Below are 12,725 nucleotides of genomic sequence, written 5' to 3' on the forward strand. Positions count from 1 at the left end.
TAGCTGTAGATCTTGGATTCCCACATGTGGAAGTACACTGGCATGGAATACGTGGAATGAAGTGGTTGGACTTGCTACCTCTCTGTGCTACTTTGGAGACAGAGCAACATTCAGACATAATTGTAATTCATTGTGGAGGGAACAGTTTAGGACATGTGACTGGAATTTTTTTGCAATTTGCTATGAAAGAAGGACTTGGGAAGGTTATGGACATGTTTCCTAATTCGCAAGTGATATTTTCACGGATTGCGCAGAGACAAATGTGGCTTTGTTCTTCTTCATTTGGTGCACAAATGGAAAAAGCAAGGCGCAATGTTAATAAGGCTGTTTGTGCCTTTCTAAGAGATTTTGGCATGTCCTCTTTTCACAATGAAAATATTATGTTTCGTAGTACATACATTTTTCGCAGAGATGGAGTCCATCTTACTTATGCTGGCAATCAGATTTTTCTGAGAAATGTACAAAATGCATTGCAACCTTTTTTGGAATTACAACAACCATTTTGAAGTAGGTGTTAAGCATTTATAATTTTTTACTTACAAACACCACCCAAAGGCTCTTTTCAGATCCACCACTTCTTCCCAGAGAAAATTGCAATGTTTGTGATGTAGAAGCAACCCAATTTTTCAAATGTTCGCGAACTGTCCGCGGACTTCTAAAAAATACCAAGGGCCCTGCTTCATTTATTTTCACTTCTATTTTTTAACTGTGAAAGGCGGCTCTGAAAAGAGCCTTATTTTTTTTTGATTTTTGATATTTTGTATTTTTTTTGGTTTTTTATACACGACACAATAGGAGAGGAGGGGAAAGGAAGGTAAAGGGTGGGACACCAACCACAGGGATAAGAAGGGGCGAGCTGAGAGAGGAAGATGTAGAGTGGGTTTTATTTGGGTAGTGAGCAGATCTTCTTGTGCTCTGAGACGATAGTCTCAAAAGCACTATGAAGTCGCTCCCCCCTGCAGAGTACTCTGTCACAGTACATACATACAACAGTGACCCTCGAAAGGTAAGGGTCATCAGCATTCTGTATGGCCTGTGAGGCAGCTTGAGGAAGAGGCTGTCCCACAGAGGTGGTCCTTGTGGTGACAGGATCAGAAACAGAGGATGAAGTAGAGGAAATCAACCTGCTACGTTCTTTGCAAGGTACAACCCTGCGAATAGCCCCAGAGTGAAATGACCTCAGGTGTCGCTTCATAGTAGTGGTCCCAAAGCTGTGCTTCCCGCGACTGGGTATCATTTTGCACTCATTGCAGGTAACACGGTTCGCACGAGCCTTAGGAACATTCCCATGAATGGTAAATAACCGCCACACCCAAGACTCACGCCTAGTGCGGGTAGTAGGGTTTTCCTCTACCTCATTCTCATCATCCTCTTCTTCCTCCTCCGCATCCTCACTCCTGTTCCCCTCTTCAGGCCCTTGGGGAGGTGGTGGTGGTGGAGGGTTTGGGGGTGGTGCTGAAGCAGGTGCAGCACCAGGTGGCAGTTCTGCAGCCAGGGATGCCATCTCGATGGTGTAATCAGCAAGTTGCTGGAGAAATAGCTGTGCTCTGAAGAATAGCCAGAAACACAATGAGAATAAGCTCTAGGGCGTGGTCTTTTATAGGGGTGCTTGTGCGCGGTCCGCGGACATGCGCGCTGTCCGCGGACAGATCGAACACAAAAAAAAGTTTGAAAAGTTTCAAAAGGTATGTAGAAACTCAGGATTACTATGTGGGACTTGTGCCATGGTGAGATTTTATTGAAAAATATTATGGATTAATTGAAAATGTACTTTTAATTTGTTCGGGGACCCGAACAGTGTCCGCATTCAGAACACGCGATCAGCGTGGGCGCGGTCATATGATCCGTTCGCGAACAAGTCCGCGAAGGAAGCGCATGTCCGCAGGACACCAAATGCACGGAGATTGGCTAGCGCATGCGCGTTGATGTTCTACGGACACTGTTCGGGTCCTGAACTAATTAAAATTGCGTCACACGTGAAACGAACATTACAGGACACTGCGTGTGTTCTTAGAACAGTTTAAATTTGCTAGCGAACAGTAAGGACAGATATAGTGTTCTTCAGGACACGTTCAATTTCGTTTATGTACGAACATTTCAGGACACCAATTGTGTTCTTAGAACATTTTCAACTTGCTAGCGAACAGTACGGACAGGTATAGTGTTCTTTAAGACACCTCCATTTTCGTTTAATTACGAACAATTGAGGACACCGCATGTGTTCTTAGAACAGTTTGAACTTGCTAGCGAACACTACGGACAGATATAGTGTTCTTTAGGACACTTTAATTTTCTTTTTTTACGAACATTTCAGGACACCGCGTGTGTTCTTAGAATAGTTTCATCTTGCAAGCGAACAGTACGAACAGGTATAGTGTTCTTCAGGACTCCTCCATTTTCGTTTATTTGCAAACATTTCAGAACACCTGCACTGTCCGCAGACACCTACATTGTTTTTTTTTAAAAAAAAATGAAACTATTTACAACACAATATAAAAATTAAACTTTATTTAACATATATTAATAATTTATGACAGAGAAGGTGAGGCAGAAACAGAAACAAAAACAGGAGAATTAGGGGTTTCATCATGATTGTTATTAGGTGAAGAAGGGATGGAAGTCTCATCAAAATGTTTTGGGTTATGGAGAGGGTTTGGTGATAATTGACTGGGATATGGTGAGGAGGGACAAGTACATGTGGGGCAATGGTACGAGGTTTTTGGTTTAAAATGATCTTCCACAAAAGTTTTCAAATTATTAAAATTAGTCAACAATAAATCCATTTTTTCTTCTATACTGTGAAAAGTGTTATCCATAACAGGTTTTTTCTGAAGTATTTTCTATTTTGGTATGCTCTGTACAAAAACAAATATATATATGTTAAATGTATACAAAATAATAATAATTAAATGGTTTATATTATAAAGTGTGTACCATTAGTTTCACTATCTTGTGACATTTCTTCATGTGGGAAATGTTCCTCTAGCCATTCCAGAGTACTAGACATTTCTGTGAGAGAAAAAAAACAAAAGATAATATATTTTTTTATCTAATACAGAAAGTTTATAAATATATGAATAAAATTAAGTACACTTACTATTTCAGGTAAGATATGTCCTATGTACTCAATGGGTCTGCTCTTGTTCTCAGTTCTGTTGTGTTTGTGAGGTAATTATGTTGGAAGCCAATTTATTTTCTTTTGGTATATTCCATTTTAGAACATAGTGCATTTAAATGAATGGTTAGTGTGTTGTATATGTGGGTTACATTTCTTATGTATTAGTACATATATTGTGTTTGTGTGCTTTTTTTGAATTTGTTAAATGTTCCTATGTTATGATATAACAATCAAACATACCCCCCCAGAGTTTTTTAGGTAGTGGTACTGTTCTTCGAACATGTCCGCGAACATTAAATGAGCTTGCGGACATCAAGTACAGTAGAAGAGATTCAGTCATTCCATATGATATGTATATAAAGTGAAAGTCATTATTGTTAAGTTGCACTACTAAAAACCTATGAAATTCAATGAAAAAACTTTGTTACAGGGACGTTATGGTTAAATTGTGGTACTAAAAACCTATGAAATTCAGTGAAAAAACGTTGTTAAAGGGACGTTATGGTTAAGTTGCGCTACTAAAAACCTATGAAATTCAGTGAAAAAACTTTGTTAAAGCGACGTTATGGTTAAGTTGCGCTGCTAAAAACCAATGAAATTCAGTGAAAAAACTTTGTTAAAGGGACGTTATGGTTAAGTTGCGCTGCTAAAATCCTTTCAAATTCAGTGAAAAACTTTGTTAAAGGGACGTTATGGTTAAGTTGCGCTGCTAAAAACCTTTCAAATTCAGTGGAAAAACGTTGTTAAAGGGACGTTATGGTTCCAAGTAAAACCGAAAAACCCTTGAAATTCTTGAAATTCGCCAGTTATGGTAAGCTAAGCAACCATAAGTCACGCCACCACCGTGCACTGCTAAGCCTAACACCCAGGACATCAAAGATGACATCACAAATGTGGTTGCTCTTCGCGTGCAATGGTGTGTTGGAGCTAGTTGATTTTCTTACAATTCGGTCACCAAACTGTCGTTGTCCACATTAACAAGTATGTCCAAATAGACAATAGTGGTCTTACTGTGGCACTCGGTGAACTGAAGATTTTATTCATTTATGTTAAGTAACTTCACAAACTCCAACCATTCGTCTGCGGGTCCGTCCCATATTACAAATAAGTCATCTATATAACGCAGCCACAAAACCACCTTATCTGTTAGGTGACTGTTAGAGGGGACCCACACTGCAGACTTTTCCCACCATCCCATCATTAGATTTGCATATGAGGGCGCAAACGTAGTCCACATGGCTGTACCTTGCAACTGGGTATAGAACTTATTGTCAAATAAGAAGCTGTTATTTGTTAAGCAGAGATTGATCATTTCTAAAATCATCTTTCCATGTTCGAGATAATTCAATGATCTAGTGTTTAAAAAATGCTCACAGGACTTTAATCCATCTGTATGTCTGATCGAAGTGTTCAGGGAGACTACATCTAGTGTGGCTAGTAGATATGACTTTTCCCAAGGTATGCCGTTTATTTTGTTTAGGAAATCCTTTGTATCTTGTAGATATGACGGCAAGCTTGTGACAAATTTTATTAATGTTTCGTCTACTAGTTTTGACACATTTTCGAATAGTGCCCCACATAAAGTCACTATGGGTCTCCCCCGAGGTCTTGTTTTGCTTTTATGAACTTTTGGCAAGAAGTAAATTATGGGCATCATTGGAAATCTTGGATGCAAATATTTACACATATCCTCTTCCAAAAGACCTTTTTCCTTCCATTTCATCAGCAGCTCAAAAATGTGATCATTCATTTCTAATGATGGATCCTTATCCAGCAATTTATAACATTTATGATCCCTCAGTTGTCTGTTGGCCTCAGTAATGTAATCAGACCTGTTCATAATGACAATGTTGGTACCTTTGTCAGAGGGTTTGATGATATAATCATCCAGTTTTTTCATGCTGGAAAGGATCTCTTGCTCTCGTTGAGTTAAGTTATTTTTAGAAATGTTGGTTTTAGTTTTCCTTATCTTTTTGAGGTCAGTTATCACCAGATCTTGAAAAGCCTCTATGTTACCACCAGGATTGAACATGGGATTAAATTGTGATTTGAGTCTCAAATTACTCTTACAAGGCCAGTCAGTGCTAATGTTCATAAGCTCCCATTGGGGGGTCCCTTATGTCTTCGTCGTCCTGCCACTCGGTTTCTAGATGAACGAGATCTCGTAAAACATTCATGTCTTCTATTATCAGGGGAGTATATCCCGATCGGGGCTCCGCGTCTTTGGTCTTGTGTGGATTGACAGCAAAGAATTTCTTCAGGCGGATCTTACTCATATATTTGTCCAAATCTATTCTTGTTTCAGCGTAATTGTATGAGATTGAAGGGCAAAAGTTCAATCCAAGTCTAAGCACTTCTTGTTCTTCTAACGAAAAAGTATGTGATGTTAAATTTACAATTGACATATCTGTTGATGTATTTTGTGTCATCCTCAATTCTTTGTCCCAGAGCGTGTCTGTCTGTCTGTTTTGTCCACTGCTCCGGTATCTAAGGCGGTTGCTCCTCCTCGTTTTCTTGTGCCTCGCAACTTTGTTGACTTTCCCCGTCCTTGTCCTCTTGTCTTTTTGTTGGTTCCGCTCCTGCCATCCATCCCTAAGAGTCTCATTTCTTCTAAAAAATTTAATTTTCTTTGGGGCTGTTCATTTTCACTTTCCATGGAATCTACATCAGAGGAAGATGGTATACTTAATGCTGCGTTTTCAACACAGATGTTGTTGTTGGAAATGTTCTCTGCAAAGTATCAAATCTTTTGGCAAATGTGAGGACTCTGCCCTTTTCATAGTCCTCTTTGTCACTGAGAAATTTTCGTTGTTTACGCTGTTTTATCTCTTCCTCAAATGTTTTCAGTCCCTTTTCGATATTTGCTCGAATGGTTTTGCCTTCTTCACTTGGATTGGACTTGTTAAGTTGTTCTTCAATCTCATTTATTTTAGTCAGTGCTTTTTGACAATCAATCTTTGCATATTTAATTAGAATGTTAAGGAATGTCACAGAACATCTGTTACTTCATTCACCCCACTCTTCCAGCATGGCCGGGTCCTGCTCCTCAAAAGGCGGTGTAGTTAGTATTCTTAAGCCTCTTGGAATACGTCCCACATCAATATAATTTTGTAACGAATATTCTTCCCACCATTTACTGATCCCCTTTTTCTGGAGTTTTTCCAGCTCTCTGAGAAGTCTCACTTCTTCATTACACTGGGTGTCTGGCGGTTTGTTGTTCGGCTTGCCTGCAGCAACACAGGCTTGTGTCTCACAAAATAAAAACACTACTTGCTCTTTACGTGCGTTCTCCCTGTCGTTCTGCGTAGACATACTGTGTTGTATGATGGCTGACAATGGCTTGCTGTCTCACCAGAGAAAAGATTCTCACTTCCTTTGCAAAAATGTTCAGTTAGCCAAAGTGCTTTAAGAACAATCCTTCAGACGGCGGCCCAATTTAAGTGAAGCTTATTTCAATTAAAAACACAGGTAACCAAAAGTAACAGTGTTGGACCTACCACTGCGGTCGATTGCGCCTCCACCCTCCGATGGTAGGATGCCTCCGGCCATAAACGTGGCAAGTCCATCACTGCACGCTGGAACTGATGCTTCACAGTACTTGCTTAAGTCTTGGGCAAGCCGGAGCGAAAATCCGCAGCTCCTTTGTAAGAAAAAAAACGAATGCTGCGTTTTGCTGCTGGTAAATGGAGCGGGTGCCTTTTCCAGCGCCGTTTTTCCTTCGGCGTGTTTATATGTTGTAAACCCTGAACCAAGGTCCAGGAAAAGCGGAAGGCACTCCAGGAACCAGTCTTGCTTGCAATAGTCACAGCAAAACACTGACGCAGGAAACCAGGTAATGTCAGCCAAAAATCAATACTTTAATTCATCAAATGTCCAGGACAGGAGAAACAATCACGATAAACGACGTGTTTCGCGGTAACAAACCGCTTGTTCATGTTTAGGGCAACAGACACAAAAGAAGGACTATTTATACAGTCATCAACTCTATGACTTCTGTGTAGAGAGTCGTGCACCCTTTCTTTTTTGTCTCTTATACAAGTTCGCCATCTTGGAATGGGTTAAAGCGGGTTAGAACACATTAAGCTAAATAGCAAAGAAAAACAAATCATGCATTTTTCAAATGGGCTTGGCTGACCCGGGGCAAACAATTGTAGTTATCGAAAACTGCTTTATGTGAGGTAAGTTCTAGTGTAAATAAATAAATAATTTCATGCTTTATCTAAAATAGATAGCCTTTGAAGCTTACTATTCAGTAAAACAAATGTTAACTATATATTGTAAAACATCAAATATAAATATAATGCTTAAATGAACATTACACATAATATTTCACAATTAAGTAGCTAAAGCTAGTGCATGAAAATATAAAATGCTTGATCCTAGTATACTAGTATACACACCATTATTATTATGGATCACAGCAACAAACACAGGTGTCAAATGGCAAGGTCTTACAAAGGGCAGCCACAAGTAAATACATATATTACAAGTGTATTAATTCCAACCAATCAATTCCAAATCATGGAAACGTGCTGTGTGTGAATTCAAAAATAAATTCATAACATCGGCAGTGCAAAAGGAACTGCATCATCCAGGACTAAAGTGCTATGTACAAGCACCTAGTAATTGAACCTATCAATGGACAGATATCTAACAATAGCCATCCTGTATATATCATACTACTATCAAATCAATGGTAAAATAACAAGGACAGTGAGTAAAATTACTCAACCGTAGTATAGCAAATACATATATACTGATGTATCTTATGGTGCTATGTGCAAGGGGAAAAACATGCTCAATCAATGTAGATCTAAAGTATGATATATAACATCATATTAAAATTGTGACATCGCAAGTGCAAAAATCACATAAAAGCATGATCTTAAAGGGATAAAGTGCTCTGTAAAGTGCTCTGTGCAAGCACCTAATCAATTCACCTTTGGGAGCAATGGATCATAAACTACAACATGCATGTGCAAATAAACAGAATAATCCTGGATATAGATAAAACAAAATGAAACAAAGAAAAAGGAACATAATCTGTGTAGAAAATAACACACACGCATATTAAACATGATATAAATGGTGCTTTGTCTAAATACGTATGTATAGGACGCATGGACAGTCGCACGTAGGCACATTAATGTGTTTCATTAGTTCATTGACTGTTGGTCTACACCCAGCTATAGATATAGCCGCGTGTATTGAACCATACATTTTCTGTGCAATAATCACATTATTATGGGGATGTTAGAGCACACAATTTTACTTGTGATTCTTATTGTATGTCCTTAGGTTTACCCCTGTCTTATTTGAAGTTTTAAATGTTGGCAAGGTTTGTTTTTTAGTTAGTAAAAAATGTATGTTTATACGCGGCTACAAGGCATTGTCTATGGTCGTGTTTTAATAGCCGTGGCTATCAAAAATGGTGGGTAAAAAGAAAGAGTTCTGTGTGTTTCATTGTTTGTAATTGGTTATTGTTACTGTTGTACTTGTGTACTTGTCTGTAATAGGTTGCAGTGGTATTGATTTTGGAAAGTATAAAAGCCTCCATTTTGTGCACTTTTCTCATTTTGATTGCAGAACTCACAGTGTACACATTCTGAGAGTGTGGTTGATGTGCAAGTGTTAGTAAATATTTACATATTTAGTGTTTATTTGCAGTGTTGTGTGTGTCAGCTATATTGCCACTATTTTCCACCTACTCAGATTATGGTGCAGTTGATTCTTCATGTATGTTTTTAACATCCACTAACATGCTGTTTAAATTGGGTGCCTCAGCTATAATTACCAATGCTTTCAGATGACATATATTGACACTATTTTCTACCTACTCAGATTAAGTGACAGTTAGTTCTTGGTGTATTTTTTTGAACTTTCACTAACAAGCTGCTTAAGAAATAGATTTTTAAATCAACAGCATTTATATCCAGCAATTCCTTTTTTGTATGCAGGTTTCTGAGGGTGAAGGTTTGTTGGCATGTTTTTGTCCGAAACTTTTGTGAGGTGGGACAATTCATGGCCCGCGTCATAGTTTCTAGTATGTCCATCCAAGTATCCTTTTTATTCTTGTACTTTCTTGTGGCTGCTTATCTTCAGCATCGTCCTCACATATTTCCTCCTCTGTGGAATGATTTTCTTTTAGCTAGTCCGTGTGATTGTTCATTGTAGAATGAGACTAAAAAACACTGCCTGTCACCTCACTTGTTACAATAAACAAAGCAAGAACATTAGCTGATGAAAGAAGGTGGGATTCTCTGCATTTACTTTCTGATTGGGTCTATATTGTTTGTATGGTGGGCAGCTGCCAATAGGATGTAAAGTATATCAGGTGATCTTTAGCTACTGAACCTGTAAGACAATGTAATTTTTGAGTAATGTTTATATGTACCAATTATATTGGAGATTAGGGGCCCAATTCATAGAAAAAGCACAAAGTCTCTGCAAAGCACGCTGCGTGTAAAACGACTTTGTGCCTACCTGCATGCAAAAGCATGTTTTGCGTGTTCCGTGTATTCATGGAATTTTAACCGCAAAGTAACGTTTGGCACAAGCAGCACCCAGAATGTCAACGACACACCCCCATGCAAAGCAAAATTAGTGCCTACTTTATATGCACCATTAAGCACCCCGGCAATACTGCAGGCTTTGCCCCTGCAACCAAGGTAGCACCCCAGCGACACTGTGCATGAGCCCCCATAACCCAAAACGGCACCCCGAAAAGCTTCACACAATTATGCGTAACACAAGGCAGCGTCCGGTAAACCTGTATTCAAACTCCCGTAATTCAAGACTGTGCCCCACTAATCGGCATACAATCACCCCTAATTCCAAGCGGCACCTCAACTATGTATCATCACCCCTAAATTAATATGTAAACCTTATCTTTGCGCGTTGAATCCTATGCTCACAGTGCTCTGCGCCTCCTATCTCGTGGCAGTGAGTCCTCAAGGTTTGCATGTAACTTTTTGCAATGTGAAGTTGCACATTGTATTCCATGAATTCGCTTAGGTTTGCACTTGACTGGGCATACGATGTCACTGCGTGACCTGTCCCTCAACATGCCTACATTCTTCCTCATTTGCCATGAGAATGGAGAATATGCATGTTCTGCCCCATATTTGTTTCCCTCCGTAGATCCATCCCATGCTTTGAATGGTGTGTCGCGCAAAGCACTCGACTGCGCGTACAGACATGACAGACCCGCGCAGAGTCCCGGAAATACATGCAAAGTCTGTTCCATGAATCACTGAAAGTAGTTTTGCGTGCTGAAAAGTATGCAAAGTCACATGTTAGCATGCATAAAATTTGATGAATCAGAGCCTATATTGCCTCCTTATCTTAATGACCTAATTTGGAGCTAATTAGCATGTTTAAATATTAATTGAAAACACTTTCAATAGTTGCAATAAGCATGGTTTCTAACCTAATGTGTGTTTTAAATCAACTAAGAATGCAAGAAGTCTGTGATACTGGATATGAAGAACTGTTTGCTGCAAAAGATGTAATTATATTTGGATATGTTCTACAGTTAACACCAGTGACAGGCCGATCTATATTCAAAACAAAAGAATGCTGTATCATGCATTGTTTCTTCACCCTCTGTCAGTCTTCATATTCAACCCATCCTATCCCCACTTTTTGAACCTCTGCTACACTACCCTAGTTTTAGATCCCCCACCCACTGTATTATCAGCCATAGTACTCTCGCCTACCCTCTTGTATCCAGTGTACCTGTACCCATTCAATGTATCCCCACCCAATATGCTCCGATTCATTTACCTTACTGATTTATTGGTGTATGTTTTATTTATCCAATTTGTATTTTTTCCCAATTACCCAATGATTATTATGTGTGAAGAGAACAACTGTGTACTACGCACAAACGTCGTATCGAATACAGTGCATATGATGCACTACATACGATGGTATAAAAAAATTAAATGTGTGTACAACTGTAACTAATTGTATTTCACACAGTATGTTATCTAATTAATTACGTTTTTTTTTTTTACAGAGAGATATTACTGTAGCCTTGGCCATGGCTGGGACAATACGATCGTGGCATATAGTTCGATAGGATGTTCATTATTAAACTATTGAGTGGCGGTGGAATGGCAGCAGGTGGATTTGAAGTACCAGTAGGAGAGGTTGTGGTTTTAATGTTGGTTGGAGGAGTTTTGATGGTGGATGGAGGGGTTGATGGAGGAGGTGCAGATACTTGCCGACGTATTTAACGAGGCTCATGCCTTGATATATGTGCTCAAGCTCTGTGATGGAATAGTTGAGGGGCCACTTCATTACTCCACAAATTCAGTCATAATCACTGTGTACTTAATACTGTGTCCATGGGTAGTGTTCCTAAATGTGTGAATGTTTTGTATCCCACCTTCTGTACAATTTGTCAACCTACCCCCACATCTCCACTGTGTATCCTCAAGCAGCTCATCTAACTCTGATGACCCCCACCCAGTCATCCTACCGACACTTTTTCTGCACTCATTGTACCCCTATGTCTCTTTCCTTATTGGTATATCTTATGCCCACCCTCTATTCATGCTTCTGTTCCCTATTCCCACTTTCTCGAACACTGAATATATTGCAAAATTGAATTTAAATGTACTACAGAATACACACATATATATGCATATGTAATTTTATTTCAGCGGCTACCGTATCAGCCAATAAGGTGCTAAGTTTTAGAGGCGAGTATAAGAGCAGCAATAACTGGAAGTCATATCCATGGCTTTATGACAACCATTCACGCGCAGTACAGCCGCAGCTGGAAGGGAACATTTTAAAAAATAGCTTTCAGTACCACAAACTGCATAAAATAGATCACAAAAGACATTGTAATGTATTTTTGCAGTCTTTGTTTCATTTCATCTCTTTTTATAACTTAGAGGGTGGCCCTTCAAAGGGCCACTTTGGGGGATGAAAAGAGGGGGGAACAGGGAAGGAGAAAACATTAGAATAAACATGTAACAAAGGGAATTTAAACAAAAAGGAACATATTTTTTGGGGGTATTTGTTTTTTAAATTGTTATTTATTTTTTTTCTTAAAAAAGGGGGAAAATTGGCACTTTAAAAACAAAACTAAGGATGACAATGAATCTGTTGTTGAAAGATGCTCTTTTGCTAATCCTGTACTGTGGCAACTCCCGTGACAACCCTTTTGTGGCATACATTGTACATAATTTGCATGACAGATAAATTGTGTGCCGGTAGAATGGTTGCATGTGTATGTGAGGTCTCAGGAGGTGAAGATTTAGGGGGTAATTCATGGATTATTTGTGCTGAAAAAAACAGGATTTGTTTGCCATTCTGCCCGCAAATCCCTTTTTAACAAATAGGGATTTGCGGGCAGAATGGCGCACAAATCCTGTTTTTTTCAGTGCAAATAATCCATGAATTACCTGTTTAGTTTCAATATCGGTTGATGAAGAAGGTGCAGTTACTCGCCGAAGTAATGAACGAGATCCATGCATCCGGATCTTGTGTTGCCACTCGGTTTCTAGATGAACGAGATCTCGTAAAACATTCATGTCTTCTATTATCAGGGGAGTATATCCCGATCGGGGCTCCTCGTCTTTGGTCTTGGGTG

The sequence above is a fragment of the Ambystoma mexicanum genome, chromosome 2p, assembly GCF_040938575.1.
Source record: "Ambystoma mexicanum isolate Mex_15411 chromosome 2p, UKY_AmexF1_1, whole genome shotgun sequence".
In the NCBI taxonomy this organism is placed as follows: domain Eukaryota; kingdom Metazoa; phylum Chordata; class Amphibia; order Caudata; family Ambystomatidae; genus Ambystoma; species Ambystoma mexicanum.